A 13806-nucleotide genomic window follows, 5' to 3' on the forward strand; every position below is an offset into this window, starting at 1 on the left:
ACACAGTGTTTACACTGGCATCAGCTGCACACACACATTCATAAAGCGTGAACACGTCACCACTAATATTCATGTTTACTGACATTTTCTTAATTTACTCCTAACTCTAATTTTAACAGTCAAACCTCCCTCGCTCACTCCCCCCTCCCCTCAGAGGATTTAAGTTTTTTTTCTCTATTTGTTTGTGAGGATATTTAATCCTCGTAAGAATAGAAATACAAAACACACATATGCACACACATTGTGGTGGTGTCGGTTTCCTGTGCCTGGGGTGTTTCCCTCTCTTCATCCGAGTGTGAAAAAGACTGACACCCACTAAAGAAACACACTGAAAACATACACTATTTTCCAGACCCTGCCCCTCCTGTTCGCTCATAAATCACCATTTAATACAGTTTGAATTGCTTGACACTTTAAACCGGTTAACTGTCATTTTATGGGCGATGTTGGAAGATGTTATTGCTTCATATAATATAAAAATGATCATGATGCTGTATATCTGCTGCAGCTGAAAGGGTGGTGGAATAATATCATCAATACCACATGATGAGCTTGTGAAACTTTATGACCTTCAGAACAGAAATTTCAACACAGTCCTATTTGCAGTTTTAGCCCTGGAGTGAAAAGACTCAGCAGAACTGTAGCTGTTGTTTTGTATAGTGATGTGTTTGCATGGTCTTGTCTCTGCACACACACAAACTCAGCACCAAGAAGGCAGAAAAATAAAACTAACGAGTAGCTGGTGAGCGAGCTGGAGCGTGCAGCAGCTAAAGAGCCAGATATTTTCCTCAAGATTTGATGGGGACCAAAACAGAGGCTAAAAGAGAGTGAATACTGGAGGATCAGTCACATGACTTCACATCAGGGATAATGTTGCTCCATAACTGCTTAAGGGTCACATTCACCATATCAACTTTATAACATGTCAGTGTTATTTTACAGCTTGTTTATTGTTATATTACTAAGCTCTATATTCTAATATATCAAGTTTTAATCTGATCCTTGGACAATAAAAAAGAAAAAGAAGACCGCCCATGCTCACCCACACAGCTTTCATTTTTATATTAATTATCAGAACTACAGTGTACAGTATATGGGAGGATAATAATACAACTTTGACAGAAGTATTATAATTTTAGTCATCAGTATTCAGACCTGAGACTTTGCAATTCGCTTGTGAAGACTTGTGACTTAATTGAGACTTGTCTTAAATGACTTAAAATATCTCTAGTGTCTCAGTTCAGTATCAGTTTCGATTATGAGCCAATAAAAATCATGGATTACTTCAATTTTTTAACAGGTAAAATAATAAGATGTAAATAAAAACATTGATTTAGTTTGTGGAAAGGCCAGAAAGATTAATATTTTATGTTTCAGCTGGTAACTTAACCAAAGTGACTTTACAGTTGAGGTAAGGGTGGAATAAACTTCACTTCATTAAAACTTAATATTACAGGCATTTAAAAGTGATCCAGTAAAGGGTCAGAGGTCACAGTGTCCTGGTGGTGTCACAGTGCATTGGTCACGTATGACAAACTGTGCCTCGGCTCTCTCTGGCTGTTTCTGGCCGTCTCCGAGTCACTGCAGTGAACGGATGATCTGAGCGTCTGATGCTTCGCCATAAGAGCTGATGAGCATGTGTGTAGAATTTGAATGGACTCTGGTTTTGTCTGTTGCTAAGAAAACTGTGCAGAGCTGCGAAGAATCTGTCATTTAGAAGCTGCCAGGCTGCAGCCTGCGTCATTCTCTGCAACCTGACTTTTTGTTCCACTTGATGTGACACCGACCTGATCGTTTCCTCACTGCCTTTATAACCAGCTGGGCAGAAATCTTCCGCTGGGGTTTCAGTTTCTGCACCTGTGACTGTTTATGTTTGTTTTTATAATATATTTTTTTTTACCATTTTTGAAGCTATTCTTTAACGCTGATTTTCAGTTTTGAGCTCTATAGCTTGTTCCCAAAATTTCAGCAGCATGTGCATGTCAGAGCTGAGGTGATAAGTTGATCGACTAAAACATTAATGCTTGGTAATTTTGATAATTTATTGATTGATTGATTGGGTGGACAAGACAAGTTGTAGTAAAGATTCCTATTTTCTTTTATTTTGACACTACTTTTCTCCTCTCTTCTCCTTTCCTCAGCACTGATTGGCTCTTTTCACCCTTTGTTCTCTCCTCATTTACTTGATTGAGTTCACCTGTTCACTTCCTATTTAAACCCAGCGCACCCTTTCACTCACTTTTTTTCCCTGATCATCACATGGGGCGGCAGTGCTGATGAAAACCCATGTGTGTTTTGGACACATTTGAGAAGTGATCATTGATAAGGGATCTTTATGGACATCAATCTCAACTGTTTTAGCAACCATCAAGTATCTAACCTGCACTTATCTGATTTAAAGTTTTCATTTCCTTTTCACTTACAGTAAAGGCCCAAACTCCTCTGTATGATGAAACACCTTTCACTAAACTCTGGGCCGTTTGCAGGTTTTGCAGAGGTTTTCAGAGAGTGCTGCTGCAGCCAGTGTCTCACCGCTCAGGGAATATTTACCAAAGAGGTTTTTGTTTGGAGAGAGTTCCTGTGACTCCACCCTGACACGGTTGTTTGTAGAGTTGCACCATGCAAATGAAAAACTGAAACCAGAGATAATTTTACTAATTTAACTAAGAGATGGATCATAACTGGGTTCTCTCTCTCGACTGCAGCCACTTTATAAGAGCAGGTTTCAGGTTCCTAATCACTGCACTGTCAAATATTAGTTATATACTGTAAATTAGGTGTAAAGCAGGAGGTTATGAAATTAAAAACAACTACATATAAACCTCTACATTGAACTAAATACCCTAAGTGAAGACTGGCAGAGCGCTGACTGTCTGCCAGCGCAGGACGATGACATGAAAGGTCTTGCTTTAACTACATGACTTCCTGTGTTTAGCAGAAGGTGTGGGCTGACTGCACACAACATCCTGTGCGAGGCTGTGTGAACAATGTGACAATGAGGGAAAAAAAACACACAACACACAGTCACACTGAATTTAAGATAAGCACTGGACGTACAGACAGACATTGTCATGATGCTCCGTACTGTAACTTATCTTTTATATACAGGGGTGTGAACACAGTAAAAGCAACTTCCGGAAAATGCAATAAAACGATCCTGCAATAAACACTTGCTGGGGCTGCACATAATTATATTCTTGATCAGTGTATCCACTATATTTTCAGTTGATCACCTCTCAGTGTCTCAGAATGGTAAAAATTTGCCAGAGCCCAAGACGACGTGTTAAAGCTGTTTGTTTGGTTCAAACCAAGAGACGCTCAATTTACATTCACATAAAACACACAGAAGCGGCAACTCTGAGCATGTGAGGAGCTATTCTATTTTTTTTTCTTGATAATTGACTTAAAATATTAAAATGTTGTCAATTCATTTGCTAATGAACAAATCATTTCAGCACAACAGCAGCAGCGACGCCAAGGCCATAAACTGGAGCAACGTTTTTACAATAGGAACCAGCTTTTATTGTGTGTGTGTGTGTGTGTGTGTATATGGTGCATAAGCAAGCAGTTGTCAAGATACACATTCCTATTGATAGTTTTACACTATTACCACTGATCAACAGTCGGAGACGGTAATTAACAGAATCTTGAGCAACATGTGAGAAGAAGAAAAAAGCCTGAGCTGATGTGAAACTGGATGTAAACAGTGCAGGTTTCAAGATACGCAGAAAACTGCCTTTGCAAATGTTTTATGAGAAAGGAAATGTTTTAAACACATTTGTTTGGCCTCAAAGAAACACAGACTGTGAATATAAAGCTTAGGTTGAACTCAATAAAATGTCCTCCTCTGAGAAAGTGCTCTGTTAAAACTCTATTTTGTCTGTCTCCATATCCCCCCTCCACCTCCTCTTCACTACCTTGCGGTCCCAGGTCACGATCGCAGAAGGCTAATCCCAGATTAGACTCCCAGCGGGACACGGGTTCAATCTCCTTTGATGTCTGTCCGGCCTCGGCCTCGAGCCGGGCCACAGGCCTGCACTGATCTACAGCCCACGCTGGCTGCCGCTGCCTGCTGCAGGGCTCCACTCTGAATTACTGTACGGGGCCTCACATCAACTGTGACCACGTTTTATGTAAGGGAGGTGTCAGTGGGATTACAGTGGATTTCCAAATTGAAGCGCAGGCAACTGTGGGCAGATTTGTGGTATTTTCAACAAGTCATGATCTCTGAAAGGAGAATGGCTTTGTCTAAAATACAAATTGAAGAGAAATCAGTGCACTGACAAGGATTCATACGCACATGGTTGTGATATAAACACTAAATCCAGCTTGAGTGCAAAGGAAAAACCATGCGGATCAGTATATCACGCCGAGGCTCAGACACGGGCTTCAGGTCTCAGACAGAAAGAGAGAGGCAGAGACGTTTTTTATTCCTAACCATCACTCACTCTCTCTGCTTTCGATTTTGCCAAAAGATCAGAGATTTAAACCAGAAATCTTTCATAAGTCATAATATCACAATCCAACAATAACTTCTTTAAGGTTTCATGCACATGGTGATGATATCAACGGAGAAACAGACGAACCAGTTTGGATTGTTCTCAGACACATTTCTCTTCCACATCTCTCAAACAGAGTTAGGAATTTAAACACTTTAACGCGCTCAGGAGTGACTTTATTATTTTCAAATATTTTTTTAATAAGTCATAACTTTCTTCTTTTGTTTCTTAAATTCAAATTGTCATGTAAATCCTGTTACTAAATTCTGGTGTCAGGCTTCTTTTGTTTTTTTTGGTTTTATCACATTTTCTTGAATTACTGCAAATTATATAAAAACAACTCAACAAACTATTTATTTATTTATTGCGATTATTAGCTAAAAATAGAGGCTCAGAGCCTCCTCTCTTCTGATTGGCTCACCAACCTGTTGTTACTAGAGCTCCAGAGAGAAGCCTGAGAGAGGAGATGTGAAACTACACTGAGATGGTTTTTGGTTCTTAAAATGACAAATATATCTTCTTATGGATCAACACTTCAAAATAAAACACCGGAAAAGTATAAAATATACTAGACCAGCAGTGACTTGGTTGTGGTTCTGAAGCTCAGGTGGACACGGCGTTTCTCCGGCTCCACTCTGGTTCTCGTGGAGGGACGTAGTCCACGTGAAGCTGCTTCGGTGTTGCCAGCATCTCAACTCGGGTGCTTGCAGTGGCTCTCTTCGCCGCCCCTGAAACCTGTTTGTAGAGATAAGGACTGATACGAGAGGTTTTTCGACAGATGTATGGTACATAATGTAAATTATAATGCCAGTAACTTCAACAAATGTTAAAGGGAGTTTAAGGGGAAAATGCCAGAGAAAACTCAGAAAGTAATGAACCAAAACTCATGTCTTAAAAGCCGTTAATCAGAACCAGACTGCAAAACAATGGAGGGCCAATAAAAATCTGGAAACTGCCTGCAAGCAGAGAATGCATCATTTGGCTGATGACAATGATTCGAAAGTTCCACAATTAATTTAACGTATTATAAATCATGCTAATCTCCACAATTGATGACAGAAATTTGGTTCAAACCGTTGGAAAAATATCTTCTAAAATGTATTTTGTGATGTTGAGCTTTCAGGCCGAAAACTGTTTCTGCTCTTGTGTTTGTTGCTGTGTTTTGTTGACAGTTCTATAGGAATGTTCCGCTCAGTGTAAGAGCTTGATATTAGTGTATTAAGAGTCTTCTAATGGTTTTTAATTGGCGTTCAGGTGAGGTCAAAATGAACACAGATGCTTCTGAAGGGAAGATCTGTGTCAGTGAGCGCCCTTACAGTCCAGATCGATTCCTCCGGACGTCCAAGCTCGCAGCAGATGTTGCTGTGCTTCAGTCTGGGCTGTGACAGCCGGACCAGTCGCTGAGAGAGTCGGGTTCTTCTGGATGCCAAGGACATGATGGAGGCAGCGCTCTGCAGAGCAAACAGATGAAAGAATGTCAGATTTAGTAGAAAGTTAAATGGTCTCTGGAGGCTTTCAACCATTGGTTATTAGAAAAATGAAGAATCCCAGCAGTGACTGAGGAGGGTCTCAATTTATTTCATATAAGAAGTGTCCCAACAACAGTCCCATTCGAAATGATGAGGTGTGTGAAAGTGATAAAATCTGTCCACCACTGTCTATTTTCAGTGAATCGTGTATATTAATACCTAATAATAAAGGTGCTTAATTACATTAATGCAAAATCCTTCACAAAATAGCTTGCAGTGGTCTGATATAATCAGAGACATGAAAGGAAGAGGTACCTCGGCACAGTAAACTCTCTGATGGCCAACATTTCTAATGTCTCAAGCTATATCGTCACTTTGCCCTCTCCTTGTACAACCACCACCACAGTCAGTCAGTGTAACGACGCTGATGCAACTTGTCAGCCGATGTTACCAATTATCTGTCTGTGGGTTTTCCCAGTGTACTTGTACTTCAGGATCTCACCTCTCTGTTGCTCTGGAAGTCTAGATGGATCAGTTTTGGCCGTGAGAGCTGCAGCAGTCGAGGTGTGATCGCAGCAGTTTTCACTCTGGGATCGATGTGCCAGATCGGACAGTTATTCTCACACTGAGGTGTGTGAGGAGGCCTGTGGGACCGACAGAGACACCTTCAAACATGCTGCATGGCAACAACACAAGACTTTCTTCTTCTTTCTCTTTATTTTATATCTTATAACAGTACTCTGTCATACAGTTTCTAGGTTTGAATGTGTTATTAAGGTAAATTTATGAAACATATCTGTGTTAGATATTCTAAAGTTAAGGTCCACTTACTTGGCCGTTGCTGGAGCTTTCAACCAAACTACTGTTCTACAAAAGGCCTGAATAAGAAGTCCACTGGATACAGTCGAAAGCCTGGAGTAAGTAAGTGAACCTTACATTTACATTTTCTTCTGATTGGCTGAATGTTTTCTGAGTGATCCAGTAAAAATGTAGCAGATTTCAAGTCAACACTCAGAGAAACCAAATCCTGCAAGGTTGGCTGGTGGGTCCAGGTGGGCGGGGCTTGGGGCGTGGCTGAGAGTAGTGACTGCTTTGTTGTGACATCACAAAGTTACAGAATGGCTTGCACTTTAGTATTTGAAAATACACATATTCTTCCATCTCAAAAACAGATTAGAGACCAAAGAGCAGTTACACTAACCTTCACTACAGTAATGTTTTTGTCAAGTTAGGTGCTTTTATTCTCAAAGGGTAGATTTATAATGTGTTTAATTTTAGAAGGGAAAGTTTTTGATTTTTATCTGCCTCGTGGTTCTGCCTTGTGCTTTGCCTGATTTGTCTGTTTTCTGTTTCTTTGGAGCAACGACATGTGAGGTTTACATTTCGACTGCTGGAGATTATTATTTTTTGTGCGGTTAATGTAATGTCAACTATTAAAATTATAAAAGCAAACATTCATTTTGTGTATTGAGCTCTGAATATAAACCCTGGATGAATCTCCGTCCGTGCCCAACAGCACCATGTTTCTGCGGCTGCTGCGTTCAGGATTTATAAAAAGACTTCCGCGGCTGTCTGCGAGCGTCCCAGGGGTCCTGAACTCTGGACAATAAGCTCTATTGTCTCGGCTCCTCACTCTCCCACAGTCTGACACTGAAATAACAGATGTCCAAACGTTGGCTTCCTCACAGAGCGGGGACGTTAGTGTTGGACAGGAGCCTCTGCTTGGCCTTCTCGTGTTTAACTTTATGATATGTTTTATTCTGCAGCGATTAAATCCTAGACTTTGGTTCGTATGTGGGCTCCCTGAGGGGAGAATGAAAAGCTTTTGGAGTTTGGAGTCACAAATCTGCCAAAAACTGGTGACATGGAGGTCTACTGCAGAGAGCTGGATGTGGAAATAATCTGTAAAACAGTTTCCTCCAAGAGTTTGTCGTGGAGCTGCTCCACTTATTATACACATTTCTTCACATTAAAGCAGCAGCTTGATGAGGTAAATATGTTTTTTAAACTGTTGCTGTCAGTGGAGAAAAGATAATAATCAAAATACAGTAATAACAAATTTAACTGATTCAGCTTCTGCAGAAAAACTCTGGTTTCTAGTTGGCAAAGTTACATTTAAGGCTGCGACTAAACGACTGTTGTTTAGTCAATAAAATGTCAAACACTTTGAAAAAAAAAGCTTATTTCAGGTCACAACTTACTTCAAACCCCAAAGATGTTCATTTTACAATAATTTTTTAATTTTAATGTTTAAGCACCAATTTAAACTGATACCAATATTGATATTTAAGATCTAAGAATACAATATCAGTGACAACTGTTTTTTTTAAAACTTAAACCCAATGGCATAAACATTTTGATGAAGTTATGAGAGGATGGTTACAAATATACACTTAGTCAGTTTAAGTGTGTTGAATCAACTGTGTGACTGTTTTGGTGTCTGTAGTTTATGTTGTTGTTGACACGTGTTTTTATCCATCCCATTCAAATCAATGAGGGTGGGCTGAACACCCACTGACAGACACACTCAACAGCAGCACACACTACATCCACCAAAATGATCGTACAAGTTGAACTGACTGCAGGAGGATTTATTAGAGCTGTTGTACTAGACCACTTTAGCTTTAGCTTGGTGTTGCTAACAAACTGAGAGTAGGTAGCGCGCGGGATATTTTACATTGTAAAAATAAATCTGTCAGCGACCTCTAGTGGGCAAATAATATGAATCATCTATGATGAATTAAAATCAGACGACGTGTTAGTTTGGTTTTAGTTACATTAGCTGGTGAAAAGTCACTGTGATGTCACTGCTAGTTAGCCGGGAAGCTAACGTTAAAACCTCACTATCAGAACTATCAGTGGCGAGAATGTCAATAGCCCGGACACACTGACCATATCTACTGAAGTACACAGTGGGTTTACACTAGTGAAGTGACTGTACTGACACTCGTGGGTTACAGACACTGGATCATTTATGACAGCGATTATTAGTTATTATCTCAGTGATCTCCTGACTTTTCATCCAGCATCGTCACCAGGTGAAGTTTCTGTTTTGTCGTTTATGACCAACAGATCTACCATATGGTGCCAGAAGGTGCATGTAATGTAAAAAGACCTTCCTAGAAAGCATCGTTTCAGTGATTTGCAATACATGGATACACATCCAGGTTAAAACTAGATGAAATTTGGTTAAAAAGTGGAAGTTTGTTTAGATGTTTAAGTTGCATGTAACTGTTGATTTATGAGAGTTTCAATGACTTTATCACTGCGTATATGTTATTTTGAATGTCTAAAATTTTTCACTTATCAACCAGATTTAGCTCAGTTTAAATTTATATGTCAGTTTCTACATCTTATAGCCTGAAAATCACAAAGTCAGTTCTTCAGTAACTTTGACTTTGGTTCGGTTGGTTTGTCTCAGTTTAACTGAACTTCCCTGGTTGAGTGTTGATGACTAACGGGGCGTTTACCCTGCTTCCTGGGAGCTGCGGCTCCTGGTTTTGGGTGTCGACAGGCGGACAATGTCCTCATACTGGGACGTCTTGGAGGAAGGACGCTGGGTCTTCCTGAAGAAGCTCGCCTCCTCCTGCTTCCTGCAGGAAAATGGAAGCTATTACCATGTCCATTATGGTGTGTTCTGTTGTGAGTCTGGGACAAAACAATGTCTCCAGTCAGAAGGGAGGAGGAGGAGGAGTGGGGTACAGAACAATGGATAAGTGTCAGAGCTCAGCTGATGACGGAGGTATGAGTGGAACATCCTCTGCACCAGCGAAAACATTAAAATTTTGTTAAACACTTAATTGAGATTGTGGGTTGTTTCCTGCTGACAAACTCACTCTGATTCAGTTTTTGTCCTTAAAGCAAAAATGTAAGTAGTGATGAGTCATCTCTGCAAAATCCTTGTACAAAGTGTAAAAGGATGAGTTCTGTTTTGTCCATAAAAACTCATTAAAAGCTGAATTGATCCTATGAACAGGTACTGTGTGTATCTAAAGCCTGATATGTCTTACTCCTCTGAGCCATAGAGGTCCAGTGACTCACACTGTTGCACTGTTGACATGTTCCTCCATCAACATGAACACACACACTGTAGTTTATTTTGACTCAGTCCCACACGCACTGTCGCTGCTGCCAGAAATACTCACTGGAACAGCAAATGTGGATTAATCCGCCGCTGAAAATAGTCCTCAATAAATGCACTGCTTCCTCCTGTTTAAGGGAAAGTTTGCTAAAAACTACAGTGGCTGTTTTAGGAAGTTAGTGACACTTTAAAAACAAAAAAAACTTTATGAGCGGTTTGTAAAGATATTTCCTCTGATGTCTTCAGTAGGGAAGTTAAAAAAGTATTTAGAGACGAACTAACACAAAGAATTGACCAAGAATTTAGTGGAAAGTTCTGATTTCAGTTTAGAAACTCTGGAAACCCAGAGATTCAATTTAACAAGAGAAAAACAGAAAATAATCTTTTTGCATCTTTTCTCATCTTTGATTAATGAATGACTTTAATGGCTTATCAATTCACAAATTGTTTAGTATTTTCCGTCAATTAGCCTAACACAGAAAATTAATCTGCAAATATTTCAATAATTGATTAATTGTCAATCAAGTGAAACCATTTCCAGTTTCTTAATTGGGAGGATTTTCTTTTATATCAAAGACAATTGAGAATCTTTGGGTTTTCAACTGCTGCTCAGGCAAAGAAAAGTTTGTGAAGCCATTCACTTGAGCTTTATAATGATCATTTTCTCCATTGGGGTGCTGTAGACCATGTGATTAATCCAAAAAAGGAAGAAAAAAAAGCAGATTAACTGATAATGAAAATAAGTCCTATATTGAATAAAGGCACCAGCCGTCACCCCTATTGATATTGAGGTATTCCACCAATAATATTATGATATTTGATTCCTTGTTCTTTTAGTCTTTTAGTGAAATGTTTTGCTAAATAAGTCGATTAGAAACGAACGAGATGGACGCGACCTCTGGCCTGCAGACTGATGTGATTGGACGTCGAGCAGCAGTGTAATTTCCAGACATAACAGAACCTGCAACTACATTCATCACAGTCTAAATTTAGTCAGTCCATCTGTACACACTGTATTCATCAGCCCGGATCAGTTTCTCCTCACAGCTTCTCCACACTGTGAACAACCAGCAGGTGATCGCTGTCATCGTCAATTACTGTAAATTATCATTATTTTTCTGGGAGCTGCACTTCCTGCGTGGGCTTCTGATTGAATTACACTGCATGTCAGTGTGCTTTTAATGTGACGGCTGAGTCAGGAAGCAACAAGCAATATCAAAATAAAAGCCCGGGGGGCTGTAACTACCATCAGGTCTTTCCCTTCTGTTAATTGAGCCTGACAGCTCTCGGGGGGTGAGCGGCTCTGACCAGGATGCATCTGGCACCACTCCTCAACATCACTTTACAGTTTCCTGAATCATCACAGGGACTTTGGAAGTTATTACCCTTCAGCTTTGCAAACATTTCCACAAATAATGTCGATGCAGCACAACAGTAAAAGCTTGTGTACACTGCAACCGAGCGTGAACACAAACAGCCCTCTCAAGCTCTCATGCCTTTTTGATAGAGTCATCAATAATGTTCGGGGTGCAGACGAGGCTACAGTTACCTCCGGTGGTCCTCCCTTGCTGAGAAGTCTCTTTTGTGCTCGGCCAGGTATTGGATTCTTGCGCTTGGACTGGCCCTGAGCGCTGATGCGGACAGGGGCCATATCGGCTCCTGGTTGCCCCAGCTCAGCTTCTCACTGATCAATGACAAAGAGGGAAAGTTTCCAGTGAGGCAGCTGCGATTACGAAGATGTTGATGCAGAAGCAGGATAAATATTTTTCCAAGTGGGCAATTACCAAATGAAACAATCATACTTTCAATCAGACGTGACCTCTGTTCATTCTGATCGTGCCAAACATCTGTCTTTAATTACATTGTTTTATAGAAAGGAAACATTGACCGCACAGGCTATTGGATTCTTGGAGTCTGTTTCACACTGGATCAATGAACAAACATGCAATCTCATATGATGTAACAGCTGGAAGTGAAGTTGTCCTGCAACGCTGAAAAACTGTAAAACCAAACACGCACTGAACAAAGGCCGTTGTGATACTTCTTGTGGTGTCAGAGAAGTTTATATGACTCAGCTCCTCACCACGGAGTCGTAGCCCAAATAGTTTTTGAGGTTTTGTGCTGCGCCAGCTCCAAGATTCTGCCAAAAAAAAAGAAAAGCACAACATTCACAAAAAAAACCCCAAACAAAACACAAATCAGCACAATACAAGTGTATTTCAGGCACTTTGCGCCTCGGGGGGGGCAATCACTCTGACTACTTTTTCTGGCAGAGCTGAAACGCCGAAAAACCTGATCCTGCTCTTAAGTTTAAACAGTTGGTTTTGAGTTTTAAACCTCCCCGTTGACCACTAATCAAACTGAAAGATGAAACTGTCACAGTTTATCTGCCAGTCATTCATTTTTCTTTACAATGGTTTCTCCAAATTTGCAGCTTTGCCTGAAAGAGACCAGACTTTTCCTTTAACTTCAAGCAGGTATGTGGACATATAGTCACACATAAAAAAAAAGAAACAGAAATATAATAAGTGGACAGTGACACTTTCCCAGTTATGAACAAATGCAATACATTAATGTAGAAATAAGATGAGAGCAGATCAGAGGTGAATAAGCAACTATGCTATATGAAATAAATAAAAAACTATAATAAAACTATAGGGAATATGACAGTTCAAGTACCACCTGTCACAGATACTTCCTGTTATGAACAGTTATGAACTGGATGCTATTTAAGAGCATTGATTATATAAATGTGGATACAGTTACAATATTTGTTTGATACAATTCAATTTTCAACATTTAGGCTTCTTTGGTGTCAGGTTTGCATTCACAGTGATCCCTGATCCCTGATCTGTCGGAAGAAGCTATATCAGATATATCAGCCATTTACTTATATTGCTTTTAGTCAATTAACTATTTCAGCTGTTTATCTACTTAAACCTGAGATTTCAACTCTTATCAGATAAAAAATATCTATGTGAAATACAAATGAGCAAAAAAAAAAGAAGCAGACTCTGGCACTCTTAAAAGTAACCATCATCAGCTTCAATAAACTTTATCAAGATCAGTTAAGTCACTGATGCATCTGAAAAAGCAAGAAACTGATTAAAAAAATGATGTTACTTCACCTGTCTGATGGACCAAATCTGGGCCGGACTCCTGCAAGAATCACCAACAGAAACACACGAGGCTGAAAACATCAGTCCAGAAATACCTGTAGACTCTGGTGCACGTACGACTTGTTAACTTTACCTTGTTTTTCAGACACCATCTCACCTCGCAGCAGTGCTGTTGGGCTGAATGTGTCGACCTGTTGCCTGTTGATGGTGTCACACACTAATCTCCTGCTGTTGCTATGGAACCAGGAGCCTCTTAGCAACCAGCTCCACACATCCGAGGACTCCTTGAAACCGGAGTCTGCACGGTTAAACCGTCCATCTCGCCGCCTCAAGATTTCCAGTGCAGGCTGTTAAGAGGAAAGTGATACATTGAGGTCAAGCAGCGAGAGAGCCCGTGTGCGTTTCTATCGGATTCCGGATATAAATGTGCTCTGACAGCGTGACGACAGAGTGAACACCAGGAGCTATGTTAGGATGAGGTTTTTGGGTTTCTCCTCACCTTAAAGGTCAATCTGCATTCTCAGATAAGCGGTTATATTTATTAGTTTATCCCCATGAATATAACACTGCAAGGTGTCCTGTATGTGGACGTGTTCAGTACCTTCAATTACAATAAAAACACCACAGCAGTTTACTGG

Source organism: Seriola dumerili, unplaced genomic scaffold (genome assembly GCF_002260705.1).
Source record: "Seriola dumerili isolate Sdu_G_001 unplaced genomic scaffold, Sdu_1.0 BDQW01000331.1, whole genome shotgun sequence".
NCBI lineage: Eukaryota > Metazoa > Chordata > Actinopteri > Carangiformes > Carangidae > Seriola > Seriola dumerili.